This window comes from Pinus tabuliformis, chromosome 5_1 (assembly GCF_031772625.1).
Source record: "Pinus tabuliformis cultivar Carrire ecotype Pingquan chromosome 5_1, CPIR1, whole genome shotgun sequence".
Taxonomy (NCBI): Eukaryota; Viridiplantae; Streptophyta; class Pinopsida; order Pinales; family Pinaceae; genus Pinus; species Pinus tabuliformis.
Window position 1 is genome coordinate 738030672 of NC_142305.1, and position 16447 is coordinate 738047118.

At 31.5% G+C, this 16447-nt stretch overlaps 1 pseudogene; it reads left to right on the forward strand.

Annotated features, from left to right (window-relative positions):
- The first annotated feature begins 3444 nt into the window (after positions 1 to 3444).
- Positions 3445 to 16118, forward strand: LOC149167057 (longifolene synthase-like; annotated as a pseudogene).
- Positions 16119 to 16447: the final 329 nt, after the last annotated feature.

Consider the following 16447-nt stretch of genomic DNA (forward strand, 5'->3'; position numbering starts at 1 on the left):
CCAATACTTCCTTTGACTAAATCATCTCATTCTCCTCCCCCGAGCCCTCAATCATTCTACAACTGCCAATACTTCCTTTGACTAAATCATCTGATTCTCCTTTTCGTCCATTAAATAGAACTAACTATTCTAAAAATAGAAGGTAATTGGAAAGAGATCCGCACCACACAATCCATGTTGCAATATGGTACTTTTATTTAGTTGTTTTATATTTTATTTACATATTAATATTATTTTATTTATTATTATTATTATGGGGCATTACAGTGTAATTTTTTTTATTCTCAAATATACTTTAAATGGAAAAAAAGGTTAACTAGAGTAAAAACATAAATGAATATACATATTTGGTTAACTAAAATTAAAAACATTATAAAACATCAATATCTCACCCTCGTTATGTTCTCTAAGCTCTCAAAAATAAAATATTTAGATGTCTATATTAAATAACATAATTTTATATCAAAGACAAGTAAAAGTCATATATATATATATATATATATATATATATATATATATTAAAATATATTTAAAATTATATTAATAAAGGTAGAACATTTTAATATGAAAAATATGGTCCATTAAAAAAAAAAAAATCAAGGTCCATATTAAATAAAATATTTCAATGTGATTGCATAAATGTATACATTTGGGCATAAATGTATACATTTGGGCATAAATGTATATATTATATAAAGAAATTAAAAAAATAAATTTGGTTAATATTTTTTATAACATTTCAATTAGTCTTTAGTATTTTATATTTTGGCCTTTTTTATTAGTCAAGTTTGTCTAAAATTTAGGAAAAGATTGATTAGAATCACAAATTTAAATGGTATAGTCTATGCAATTCAAGATTTCAAGATATTATATCATTTATGCATTCAAAAATACAATTCAAATCATATATATATAACTAAAAGGGATTAAATATCTTGAGATGCAAACCTTTTTTTAAATTTTGCATTTTAAATAAATTGACATATCATGATATTTGGTCCTTCTATGTGCTATATATTTCTATTTATGATAACATATCCATCATATTCATATTCATAAATATATATATAAAATAATGTTCCTCATGTTAATAATTAGATCCATTTGAAATACTAATATTATGTGAACAAAAAGAAGATAGATATAACAATATCAAGATTTCTCTAACATTTTATTTATCTATGTATAATAAAATTATTAATAAATTCAATTATTACAAAATAAAGCACCGAGATAATATTCTACCAATACAAAGAATTCATAAAAAATAAATTAATTATATTTATAATAAAATCAAATTTATATGGCAATTATATTTATTAAAAAATATTTTTTCAAATTATTTAATGAAAAAATATTAAATACATAATTTGAAATTAAATAAATTTAAAAAACTAGATACTTGCACTTTCTCTTCAGCTTTTTAATTTAAATTTATATCATATTAAAAATAATCCTAATGCAATTTTTCAAATTATTCAAAATACATGTTTCTTATAACTTTTATTTTGATAAGAGGCACAATAGATTTGCTTAATATGTTGCGTTCTCTTTCATTTTGTCTTATCTTTTTATCTACTATCTGTGACTTGCAAGAATTTTTGCATTAGGTATTTGAAAGAAGTGAAAAATATATTGATAAGAGACCCAATAAATTTGCTTCAATATGTTGTGTTATTTTTCATTTTGTTTTATCTTTTTTATCCACTATCTGTAACTTGCAAGAATTTTTGCATTAGGTATTTGAAAGAAGTGAGGAAAATAATTATGGCGTAATTTTTTTAAATATTGTATATTAATAAATGCAATCAACATGATTTCTTAAAGTTTCATTTGTAAGAAACGGTGCTTGCTAAAAGTTTCTCTTTCCAAATAAAATATTGTTTAAAACAATATGTTTGAAGTTTTGGAAAAATAATGTTAAAACAATATGTTTGAAATTTTGGAAAAATAATATTAAAACAACATGTTTGAAGTTTCATTGGTAAAAAAGTTGAGCTTGCTAAACGTTTCTTTTTCCAGATAAACTAATTAATATTTCATCATATATGTGAAATGAAATTTGTTTGAAAGTTTCTACCTACTCTCACTTATACAGGTTTTTGATAATATGAAAAAGGATAACAAATAATGCACCATTTAAAATAAGTTAATTTATTTATTTATTTATATATATAATTAGTACATACATTATTAATTTTTATATTATTATTAAATTTTATATTTTAAAATTAATTAGATTAAATAATATTATAATATTTAACAAAGTTTATTTCCTCTCTTAACTGATATATTTCAGAGACATTTCAAAGTGTTAAATCTGTTTTTACTTTTAAAACTACAATTTAAAATTAAAAAAATAATTATTTCGTAAAATTCAAACGAAAAACTCCATACATATTTAATAGTCAGAAAGCTATTATAATCTATTCTCACAAATTTAGCTCTATCTCATTTTGGAGACATGATTGGATGGTATATACCCTTAACTTTTTTTTAATAAGAGATGGTACTAGCCCTAAAAAATATAAGTTGAAATATTATACACAAAATATTAACTTAATTTTGCAGACAACATTGATTGAGTTGAAATATTATATATACAATATTAACTTAATTTTGCAGACAGCCTTGATTAGATGGTATATACCTATAACAACATTTTTGTTAATAAGTAGACATTATTAATTAGATAGTACAAGCTCTTAAAAAAAATATAAATTAAAATATTAAACACAAATTATTAACTTAATTTTGTAGACATCATTGAGTGGATGGCGCATAGCCATAATAACATTTTTGTCAATGAGTAGACATTATTAATTGGATGGTACAAGCCCATAAAAAAAATATAAGTTGAAATATTAAGCACAAAATATTAACCTAATTGTTATGGGCTAGTTAAATATTAAATTCAATATATTAATTTAACATTTTTATTAATAAATAGACCTTATTAATTGCATGGTACAAGCCAATAAAAAAAATATTAAATTCAATATATTAATTTAACATTTTTATTAATAAATAGACCTTATTAATTGCATGGTACAAGCCAATAAAAAAAATACAAGTTGAAATATTAAACACAAAATATTAACTTAATTGTTATAGGTTAGTTAAATATTAAATTCAATGTATTAATTTATACCTTTAACTTACTAAGTTAATGATTGATTTGTTATTATAAAATGAATATCCCACATCTAACCATAAAAAATGGAAAACATTGACTTACTGCTCAATACATTATATGACGTGATTTTCGTTACCTTCACTCTCGGCCATCCAGCCATCCAGGGCTATAAAAAGTTTGTTCTCATTTGTTTGCTTCATCTTCGCCCAGCTAGCGATCCAGGCCTATAAAAGAGATTGTTCTCTTATCACTTCAATCGAACGGCTAAGACTTGTATTAACAGATACAAGATTGGATTAGGTGAAGTAATGGTTCAAATTTCTATAGGGGCACCACTATCTGCCGAGGTGAACGGATCCTCCATCAACACTCATCATCATGGAAATCTGTGGGACGACTATTTCATATAATCTCTTAAGTCGCCTTATGAGGTAACTGAATGTCAATAAATTATCTCAATCAGTGACCTGAATGTCATGAACGCTGTGAAAAGATGATTGAAGAAGTGAAGCATTTACTTTTGAGTGAAATGAGAGATGGCAACGTTGATTTAATCAAACGTCTCCAGATGGTTGACATTTTTGAATGTCTAGGAATTGATCGGCACTTTCACCATGAAATACAAGCTGCTCTTGATTACGTGTACGGGTTAAATGTTTACACTCATGTCAAATATTTCTGCATACCCTTAATACACGGTTTACACTCTTTTTTAGAATGTAAAACATGGTTCTGCATACCCTTTTTGCTAATCGTCATCCGCTATTGTGAGCAGATTTTGGAACGTGCTGGAAGGCATTGGTGTTGGAACAAGAGATTCCCTCACCAAAGATCTCAATGCTACGGCTTTGGGATTTCGGGCTCTCCGACTCCATCGATATAACGTATCCTCAGGTGATACCTGTAGTTGATTTCTTATCAGGTGGTAACTGCATTGTTTGATGCAATGGAAGGCAAGACACTGCTAGTAGGGAATTCTTGAGTTGGTTGGATTTAGTTAGTTGGGAATTTTTGAGTTGGTTGGATCTAGTGGAATCCCAAAGCCAGACACTAGGGAATTCTTTTGATTCTCAAACTTGAGTTGACAGGTGTCTATATTAAAAACAAAAACAAAATATACTATAAATGGAAAAAAGGTTAACTATAGTAAAAACATAAATGAATATACATATTTGGTTAGCTAAAATTAAAAACATTATAAAACATCAATATCTCGCCCTCACTATGCTCTCTAAGTTTGTCTCATAACATGTAAAAATATTTCACTTTCACTCTCAAAATCATAAATAAAGTACTTGGATGTCTATATTAAATAACATAATTTTATATCAAAAATGAGTAATTAAAAGTCATATATATATATATATATATATATATATATATATATATATATATATATCTATCTTACAAGTCATATATATATATAGGTAGAACATTTTAATATGGAAAATATGATTCATAAATAAAATTCCAAGGTCCATATTAAATAAAATATTTCAATGTGATTGCATAAATGTATATATATGTATATATTATATAAAGCATTTTTTCTTTTAACTTTTAATTTTTTAATTTTTATTTTTTTATGGTTAATGTTTTTTATAATATTTCAATTAGTCTTTAGTATTTTACATTTTGGCCTTTTTCATTAGTCAATTTTGCCTAAAATTTAGGAAAAGATTTATTAGAATCCCAAATTTAAATGGCATAATTTATGCAATTCAAGATTTCAAGACATTATATCATTTATGCATTCAAAAATACAATTCAAATTATATATATATATATATATATAATATTCCTCATGTTTTATATATATATATATATAGTGTTCCTCATGTTAATAATTAGATCTATTTGAAATATTAATATTATGTGAACAAAAGAAAATAGATATAACAATATCAAGATTTCTCTAATATTTTATTTATCTATCTATAATAAAATTATTAATAAATTCAATTATTACACAATAAAACACCAAGATAATATTCCATAAATACAAAGAATTCAAAAAAAATAAATAAATTATATTTATAGTAAAATCAAATTTATATCATATTAAAAACAATTATATTTATTAAAAAATATTTTTTCAAATTATTTAATGAAAAAATATTAAATACATAATTTGAAATTTAAAAAATTTGATACTCGCACTTTCTCTTCAGCTTTTTAATTTAAATTTATATCATAAAAATAATCCTAATGCGTTTTTTCAAATTATTCAAGATACATGTTCCTTCTAACTTTTATTTCGATGAGAGGCACAATAGATTTGCTTCAATAGGTTGTTCTCTCTTTTAATTATTCAAGATACATGTTCCTTCTAACTTTTATTTCGATAAGAGGCACAATAGATTTGCTTCAATAGGTTGTTCTCTCTTTCATTTTTTCTTATCCTTTTTATTTACTATATAGGTGAAGAATTTTTGCATTAGGTATTTGAAGAAAATATTTATAGTATATTTTTTTAAATATTGTATATCAATAAATGCAATCAACATGATCTCTTGAAGTTTTATTGGTAAGAAATGGTGCTTGCTAAAATTTTCCCTTTCCAAATAAAATAATGTTAAGACAATATATTTGAAGCTTCATTGCTAAAAAATTGGACTGCTAAAAAATTATTTTTCCAGATAAAATAATCAATATTTCATCATATATGTGAAATGAAATTTGTTTGAAAGTTTCAACTACTCTCACTTATACAAGTTTTTGATAATATGAAAAAGATAATAAATAATGCACCATTTAAAATAAGTTAGTTAATTAATTAATTAATTTATATATATATATAATTAATAAATAAATTATTACTTTTTTATATTATTGATTAAATTTTATATTCTAAAATTAATTAGATTAATTAATATTATAATGGATATATTTTAGAAACATTTCACAGTGTTAAATCTATTTTTCTTTTAAAACTACAATTTTAACTCAAATTTTTTTATTATTAAAATTCAAACCAAAAACTCCATATATATTTAACAGTTAGAAAGCTATTATAATCTATTCTCACAAATTTAGTTTTATCTAATTTTACAGACATGATTGGATGGTACATACTCCTAATATTTTTTTAACAAGTATACATTATTAATGAAATGGTACAAGCCCCAAAAAATATAAGTTGAAATATTATACACAAAATATTAACTTAATTTTGTAGAGAGCATGGATTGGATGGTATATACCTATAACAAATTTTTTGTTAATGAGTAACATTATTAATTAAATAATGTAAGCCCATAAAAAAATATAAGTTGACTTAATTTTGCAGACATCATTGAGTGGATGCCATAATAACATTTTTGTTAATGAGTAGACATATTTAATTGGATGGTACAAACCCATAAAAAATATAAGTCGAAATATTAAGCACAAAATATTAACTTAATTGTTATGGGTTAGTTGAATTTAAATATAAGTTGAAATGGTAAGCACAAAATATTAACTTAATTGTTATGGTTAGTTAAATATTAAATTCAATATATTAATTTAAAATTTTTGTTAATGAGTAGACATTATTAACTGGATGGTACAATCCAATAAAAAAATATAAGTTGAAATATTAAGCACAAAACATTAACTTAATTGTTATAAGTTAATTAAATATTAAATTCAATGTATTAATTTATACCTTTATACTAGGTTAATGATTGATTTGTTATTATAAAAAATGGAAAACATTGACTTACGGCTCAATACATTATATGACGTGATTTTCTCTACCTTTACTCTTGCCCATATAGCCTTCCAGGCCTATAAAAGAGTTTGTTCTCATTTGTTTGCTTCACCTTCGCCCAACCAGCGATCCAGGCCTATAAAAGAGATTGTTCTCTTATCACTTCAATCGAACGGCTAAGACTTGTATTAACAGACACAAGATTGGATTAGGTGAAGTAATGGCTCAAATTTCTATAGGTGCACCACTATCTGCCGAGGTGAACGGATCCTCCATCAACACCCATCATCATGGAAATCTGTGGGACGACTATTTCATACAATCTCTTAAGTCGCCTTATGAGGTAACTGAATGTCAATAAATTATCTCAATCAGTGACGGAAAATCTCTATCTTTTATAATCTCTTCTTTATTTTGTATAATTTGTTTTTCAAAATGTATGGCATTGCATGGTAATCGGGCACCTGAATGTCATGAACGCTGTGAAAAGATGATTGAAGAAGTGAAGCATTTACTTTTGAGTGACATGAGAGATGGCAACGATGATTTAATCAAACGTCTCCAGATGGTTGACATTTTTGAATGTCTAGCGATTGATCGACACTTTCACCATGAAATACAAGCTGCTCTTGATTACGTGTACAGCTTAAATATTTACACTCATGTCAAATATTTCTACATACCCTTAATACACTGTTTACACTTTTTTAGAATGTAAAACATGGTTCTGCATCTCCTTTTTGCTAATCGTCATCCGCTATTGTGAGCAGATTTTGGAACAAGAGATTCCCTCACCAAAGATCTCAATGCTACAGCCTTGGGATTTCGGGCTCTGCTACTCCATCGATATAATGTATCCTCAGATGATACCTGCAACAGTTAATTTCTTATTAGGGGAGTTTTAATATTTTGTAAAAGCATAATGAAGTGACACACGTTTTATAATTATCTCTTGCCTTTAAAAGCTGTCTTGGAGAATTTCAAGAACGAAAATGGGTTGTTCTTCCACAGTTCCACTGTTGAAGAAGAAGAAGTGAAATGCATGTTGACGTTACTTAGGGCTTCAGAAACTTCATTTCCCGGAGAAAAGATGATGGACGAGGCAAAGGGTTTGCAACAGAATATCTAAACCAACTTTTGACGACAGTGGATATTGTTGGAAATTTCTAGTAATTTCAAACAAAAAGACTGAACAGAAAAATGCTCTGTTTCACAAGATCTTAGCACAGGGAAGCTAAATTATTTGCTCGAGAAGAACAGAGTTTTTCACATCCATAAAAACTTTGTATTAATTAATAAATACTGCGAGTTACAAAATAATATCTTCTTCCTCCAACAGAGGGATTTCACCAGTTCCAAAAGGAATTTACTCTGTCTCTGCAACAAAAAAATTCTCTGTCTCACAATAAAAATTCAATACTGCTGTGTAAAATTTTTATTTACGCGCTGTTGCATTACATTCCATATGCCGTCAAAAGAAACATTACATATTCAACCAACAAAAATTATGAGATTCGGGTTGTTGCGCATTACTTTCTTTTTTCACCAACGAACAACACTGCTGTGTATATTCACTGCGCGCTTCCCTCACATTACCTTACAATACACAACAAAGAAAACATAACAATACATATTCCATACTCTCATGAGTTTAAAAATAATGAAATTAAAGTTTTACCAACCTTTACTGACGGGAGTAAAATTCATTAAATTTTTAGCATGGCAATACATTCCTTTTATAATTAACCCTGTTATACGACTGCTACGGAGGTCAAACAAAAACCTTTTACTTCACTTCACGCAATGTCATGTTGCAGGCATGAATGCAGTTTTGGATGCAATCAACGGTGGACGGCCTTCCTTTTGATCAAACGGCTATCACTTGCCCAATCCAAACGAACGTTACGTCCCGATGAAAACTGGTTTTGCAAAATGTACTGAGGACACGCATCAGCACTGGGTTTTATCGTTGTCGTTCGGACGAAACCCGCTTTTCACGCGATGAAAAGGTTGGCGGTTTTCTGGAATGTACGCGGCAGTTGGAAATTAATATTTCAACACTCCTCTTTAATTTCAACTGCTGGGTTATCAGTCATACCAAAACATTTCCTAAAAAACTCAAAACTTTTATGGTCCAATGGCTTGGTCAGAATGTCTGGAACCTGCTCTTGAGTCATGCAATGTTTTAAAACAATTTCTCCATTGCTTACTAATTCCCTGATGTAATGAAACCTTGTATCAATGTGTTTCGTTCTCTTATGGAACACTGAATTCTTGGATAATGCAATAGCTCAGCTATTGTCACAAAAAATCACTGTTCCTTTTGTCTGCTCTTGGCCTAAGCTCCTTAACATTCTTCTCATCCAAACTGCTTGACATGATGCCGTTGTAGCTGCCACATATTCTGCCTCTGTTGCAGACAATGCTACAATAGGCTGTTTCTTAGAAGCCCATGAAATGGCTCCTGAACCCATGTGAAAAACATAACCGGATGTGCTTTTCCAATCATCTACACTTCTAGCCCAATCACTATCAGTGTATCCAATTAAATCTGAACATTCTGAGACAGTATATAAAATGCCAAACCTTTTAGTACCTTTAACATACCTCAGAATTCTTTTTGCTGCCTGCCAATGTGCTTCTTTTGGCCTCTCCATGAATCTGGAAATTAAACTAATAGCAAACATTATATCCGGCCTAGTTGCAGTTAAATACATGAGGCTGCCAACTATGCTCTTGTACAAACTAGGATCAAAATCCTTGCTGTTGTCCTCTTTGCTGAGTTTTAATCCCATCACTGTGGGAGTGATTGCTGCCTTGTTGTCCTGCATATTGAATCTCTCCAACACTTCATTAACATATTTTTCTTGTGAGATAAAAATCCCATTTTCATTTTGATCTACTTCTATTCCTAAGAAGTATCTCAGCAAACCCATGTCAGTCATCTCAAATTCTTCTTTCATGACCGTTTTGAAATTTTCAATAAGGCAATCATCATTACCTGTGAAAATAACATCATCAACATATAACACAACAATTAGTAATTTACCATCATTTTCTTCGATGTAAAGGGTGGGTTCTCCCTCACATTTGTCAAATCCATTTTCCAGTAGATAGGAATCTATCCTACTGTACCATGCTCTTGGTGCTTGCTTCAGCCCATAAAGAGCTTTCTTCAATCTGCACACTTTGTGTTCTTGGCCTTTCTTTTCATAGCCTGGAGGTTGTTCAATGTAAACCTCTTCCTTTAACACTCCATTTAGGAATGATGACTTCACGTCCATTTGGTAAACTTTCCATTTGTTTTGTGCTGCTATGGACAACACTGCTCTCACGGTTTCCATTCTAGCAACCGATGTGAAAGTTTCCTCATAGTCTCTCCCATACTGCTGCTTGTATCCTTTGACAACTAGTCTTGCCTTGTGTCTTTTTATTTTTCCTTCAGCATTACTCTTGGTCTTATAGACCCATTTAACTCCAATGACCTCCTTTCCTTTTGGTAGTTCAACCAAATCTCATGTCTTGTTTCTTTCTATGGCATTAATCTCCTCATCCATAGCTTCTATCCATTTCCTATCCTTAATTACATCTTCGAAATGAATAGGGTCATCAACATGACAATATAAAACGAACAAAGAATTCATACCTTCATCATAAAAGTCACTTAAATTTTTGAACTTCTTACCTCTTTCATTTGGTGTACAAGTGCTTGAAGAAGAACTTGAATTTCCTCCTTGTGATGTGCTTGGAGAAGCACTTTCATTTCTCCTCAAGGGTGTCTCTTTCTGCCCTTGTGTTGGCATTGCTGTTTGGGGATGTATTTCAGCCATCTCCTCATCATCTTCATCATGAGATAAACAGTTTTTAACATTCACTGTTTTCTCTATGCTTCCATCCCAAGCTTCATCCTCAATGAATTGAACATCTCTGCTCACAAAAAACTTATTGGTAGATGGGATATACAACCTGTAAGCTTTGGATTCCTCACTGTATCCAATGAAAATACATTTCTCCCCTTTGCTGTCAAACTTCCTCCTTAGCTGATCTGGAATGTGTGCATAAGCCACACAACCAAAAACTTTCATGTGGGTGACTCCTTGCTTTCTCCCACTCCATGCTTTTTCTGGCACTCTGTTCATGACTGCTTTTGTAGGGCATCTATTCAAAATGTACGCTGCACAGTGTACAACTTCAACCCAATAATCATTTGGCAAATGCTTTGCTTTTAGCATACTCCTTGCCATATCCATGATTGTTCTATTCTTCTTTTCGGCAACACCATTTTGCTGCGGAGTGTACCTAGTGGTAAAATGTTTGTGAATTCCATTTTCTCTACAAAAACATAGAAATTCTTTGGAGATATACTCACCTCCTATGTCAGTTCTTAAAACTTTGATATGCAGCCCGCTTTGATTTTCTACAAGTGCTTTGAAATTTTGAAATTTTTCAAACACTTCACTTTTGTTCTTCAGGAAATAAACCCAAGTCTTTCTGGTGAAATCATCAATGAATGCTAGAAAATATTGGCTGCCTGCTAGTGATGGAGTTTGCATCGGTCAACATAAGTCTAAGTGGACAATATCTAAGGGTGCGTTTGCTCTTATGCTTTTCCCTGATGGAAAACTTTTTCTGTGTTGTTTCCCCAAGATACAACCTTCACAAAGGCTGTCTGGTTTCTCTATCAATGGTAATCCTCTTACCATTCCTTTTCTACTCAACAAGTTAAGACCTCCAAAGTTGAGATGTCCAAATCTCATGTGCCACAACCAGTTTTCATCCTTTGGTACGCTTTGGAAAGCCTCTTGTGTCACTGCTGTTATTACTTCTTTATTTTTTAAATCTACCTTTATTCTGAGAGGGAACATCATGTTCCTCGTCATCTTCACTTCAGCAACACATCGTTTGCTGGGTGCTCTATCCATTATGGTGCATACATCATTCACAAAGAAAACATTGTACCCTTTTTGAACAAGCTGTCCAATACTTAAGAGGTTACACTTCATTCCAGGAACATAATAGACATCTGCTATAGTTTTCTTTTCACCTTTTGTTTGTAAATATTTTTACTTCTCCTTTTCCCATAACAGAAACTTTACTATCAGTCCCAAGTGTGACTTGTGACTTTACACTCTGATCTAAATTGGAAAACAAGTCTATGTTTCCTGTCATATGGTTACTGCAACCGGAGTCTAGAAACCATATATCATCACTCTTTGTTTCAGCCATATTACAAGCTAACAGCACATTATCTTGGCTGATATTTTCTCTAGTGATATTTGCACTAGATCTATTACTCATATCATGCTCCTTCTTCCTACATCCATTTGCATAATGCCAATATTTTTTACAATAATAACATTGGACATTGGATTTTTCATACCTTTTTCCTTGAGCATGATGTTGTCCACTTTATTGACTGCTGCCTTGGCCTTGGTTCTGATTTGGATTGTTGCCTCTTCCTTGAGCATTTGCTGGACTGTTCCTTCCACCTCTGTTTTGGCTTCTGCCTCTTCCTCTCTTGCTTCCTCTGCCTTGACCTCTTCCTCTTCTAAAGGACATCTGGGTCTTAAAGGATTGTTCAAGAGATGAGTTTTCATTTCTACTCAACCTCTGCTCATGTGTTATCAGTGATGCAAGAAGTTCATCAACTGAAAAGTTTGTGAGATCCTTTGTCTCTTCTATGGTGGTGACAATCACATCGAACTTTGAAGGTAGGACCCTCAACAGTTTCTCCAAAATCCTCCTTTCTTCAAGAATTTCTCCATGAGACCTCATTTGTGTGACCAGACCAATTACTTGTGTGAAGAATGAGTCAATATTGTCTTACTCCTTCATGCATAGATTCTCAAAATCTCTCCTCAGCAACTGTAGTTTTGCTGTCTTCACTTTCTCCATGCCTTGATAGGCTGTGTTGAGAGTTTGTCATGCTTCTTTGGATGTTTTTGTTGCTTCTATCCTTAGAAACACACTCTCATGCACTGCTTGATACAAAAATACGAGGGCTTTTGAATCCTTCTTCTTATTTCTCTTCAATAGATCTTTCCCTACCTAAGTTAACCTATTAAACTCATTTTCATCTGCTGGTTCTTCAAAACCATCCTCAACTAATTCCCATAAATCTTGAGAAGCAAACAGGGCTCTCATAGTTATTGCCAAATAGTCATAGTTTTTCCCATTAAACTGTGGGAGCTGAGTATTAAAAATACCCATGCTAGTGCTGGTGCTGGAGCCAGCGATTCTTGCACTTTAACTATGGTTCAAATATAGTCAAGTATTTAAATAACTGGCTTGAGAAATACCTTTGAATCTTTCTTGACTGAGTCTTCACTCTGCTGGAGAAGCTGCTGCAGCAAGAAATCCTTCCTTCAGCTTCTTTGACACCTTCAAAGAGCCTGGACAAGTTCTGATACAATGTTGGAAATTTCTGGTAATTCCAAACAAAAAGATTGAACAGAACAATGCTCTGTTTCACAAGATCTTAGCACAGGGAAGCTAAATTATTTGCTGGAGAAGAACAGAGTTTTTCACACCCATAAAAACTTTGTATTAATTAATAAATATTGCCAATTACAAAATAAGATATTCTTCCTCCAACAGAGGGATTTCACCAGTTCAAAAAGGAATTTACTCTGTCTCTGCAACAAAAAAATACTCTGTCTCACAATAAAAATTCAACACTGCTGTGTAAAATTTTTATTTACGCGCTGCTGCGTTACATTCCATATGCCCTCAAAAGAAACATTACATATTCAACCAACAAAAATTATGAGATTCACGCTGCTGCGCATTCCTTTCTTTTTTCACCAACGAACAACACTGCTGTGTATATTCACTGCGTGCTTCCCTCACATTACCTTACAATACACAACAAAGAAAACATAACAATACATATTCCATACTCTCATGAGTTTAAAAATAATAAAATTAAAGTTTTACCAACCTTTACTGACGGGAGTAAAATTCATTAAATTTTTAGCATGGAGATACATTCCTTTTATAATTAACCCTGTTATAGGGCTGCTACGGAGGTCAAACAAAAAACTTTTACTTCACTTCACGCAATGTCATGTTGCAGGCATGAACGTAGTTTTGGATGCAATCAATGGTGGACAACCTTTCTTTTGATCAAACGGCTACCGCTTGCCCAATCCAAACGAACGTTACGTCCCGATGAAAAATGGTTTTGCAAAATGTACTGAGGACACGCGTCAGCACTGGGTTTCATCGCTGCCGTTCAGAGGAAAACCATTTTTCGTGAAAAGTGGTGTGATGAAAAGGTTGGCGGTTTTCTGGAATGTACGCGGCAGTTGGAAATTAATATTTCAATAGATATCACGGAAATAGATGAAAGCCTTTTAAGAGAGGTAACCAGTTTTGAGTCTTGTCACGTGATCGTGTACTGTATTCTTGAATTTATAGTGGACATACTCGAAACCTTGATTTGATATCATTACTGTTTTCCAAGTGAGGTATGCCCTGGATTTTCCTTGGCATTGCGGTATGCCGAGATGGGAGGCTAGGAGCTTCATCGAAATATTTGGAGAAAACGATTCATGGCTCAAGTAATCACCTTGTTAATAGTTCTGTAATTAGTTCTCAACTTCAATCAATAATTACTATGAATGCTCAATCTCTTGTTCACCTAATTTTTTCAGGTCAACTATGAACAAAAAGGTTTTAGAGTTGGCGAAATTGGACTTCAATATTCTGCAATCCGCACATCAGAGAGAGTTACAGCTTGTTTCAAGGTGGTAGCTAGAGATTCGATATATTGAGAATTGTTGATATAATTTGATATCTTGAGTTTAATTTGATGTTGATTGTGGATTTTATGCAATCGAAAAATTATTTAACCTCATTAGATACCGATATATTCCAGGAATGCGCAATGTACATAAAAATGCCCAATTCCAAGAATCTGCAATCAACATAAAAATACCCCATTTGTAGGTCTGCGTTCATGTGTATTATGTATTATGTGCACAGGTGGTGGTCACAATCGGATATAGCACAACAGAATTTCTATAGGAAGCGGCATGTGGAATTTTACTTTTGGATGGTTATAGGTACGTTCCAACCAGAGTTTTCAAGCAGCAGAATTGCCTTCGCAAAAATTGCGACACTGATGACTGTCCTAAATGATCTCTATGATACTCACGGAACATTGGAACAACTAAAAATCTTCACAGAAGCAGTCAAACGGCGAGTTTAAGTTTAAATTATAGAAAGTCTCTTGGAGAAATAGGCAATCCATTTATCTGTAGTTTCTTAGTATATTCAAATCCAATACAAAAACATCAAGGGCTTTATTTTGTCATAGTTTCTGAACATTGCTTGTTGTGTTTGCCCGAATGGTCAAGAATACCCCTAAACTATATCACAAAAAACATATTGTTAAGGGAGTAGGCCATAAATTATGAGTTATCAACAGCAATTATTGTAGTTGCAGGTTGTGCAGTTTTTCATCTAAAATATTTCAAAAGGAAAATTTGGAAAAGCTCTTTTTTTTGGCATATACTTAATAATTTTGAGTTTGTGTTTTATTCTTTTGTTTATGGCATTTACAGATGGGATCTTTCATTACAAGACCGTCTTCTAGACTACAAAAAGATTACTCTGGAATTCTTCTTCAACACATCCAATGAATTGAATGTTGAAGTTGCTAAAATTCAAGAACGGGATATGTCAGCCTACATACGAAAAGCAGGCGTATGTATTTATGAAGATACAAAAAAACAACTAAAACATTTTGCAGAGAAATTACTATTAATATTCTTAATGCGTTTGTAATATTCTCCTTAACTTATTCGTGTGTTCACTGATTGGCTGCTCAGTAGGGACATGTCGAGCCGCCATCCATTCGGACTCTTGCATATATCCTTCAAGGTATCGTTCCCACTAAGCAGCCAATCAGTGAACACACGAATAAGTTAAGGAGAATATTACAAACGCATTAAGAATATTAATAGTAATTTCTCTGCAAAATGTTTTAGTTGCTTTTTTGTATCTTCGTAAATACATACGCCTGCTTTTCGTATCTAGGCTGACATATCCCATTCTTGCATTTTAGCAACTTCAACATTCAATTCATCTGGAGAAGCTCTTGTCGATGATCATTCAAGGGGTAGTACAACTGTCTCTCTTGCAGTTGTTCATCGGATAGGGTTCGATCAGATGGTGGATCCTTCATCTAGATGGTTGAAGCTAACGGTTTCCACCCAACACTCATTCCGGTTCCCTCGTTCTATCCCTCCTCCGCCTCTGAAACTTCCAAATACTAGGGTTTGAATTGACCTTCTGCCAATTGATGTCTCTGGTAGGTGAATCATGTCCTTCTTCCCTCATAATTTCTCAGGGTTTTGTTACAGTAGCTAGCCATGTTTATGATTTGTTTTCTTCTGTTCTTCTCAAGTGGCATGGATCCATGTTCCCATCAGTCAAACCCTTTCGTCTTGCAACAAGTTTTTACCACAACAGGTAACGAGGTTTCTCGCTTATTCATCTCCTCTATAATGTCCTCTCCTTATTTCTTTTGAAGTTCTGATATCACCAAACCGTAATTTCCTAAAGGGTTTCTTTATGGATTTTCCAAGGTGTTGAGACAGGTATGACAATTT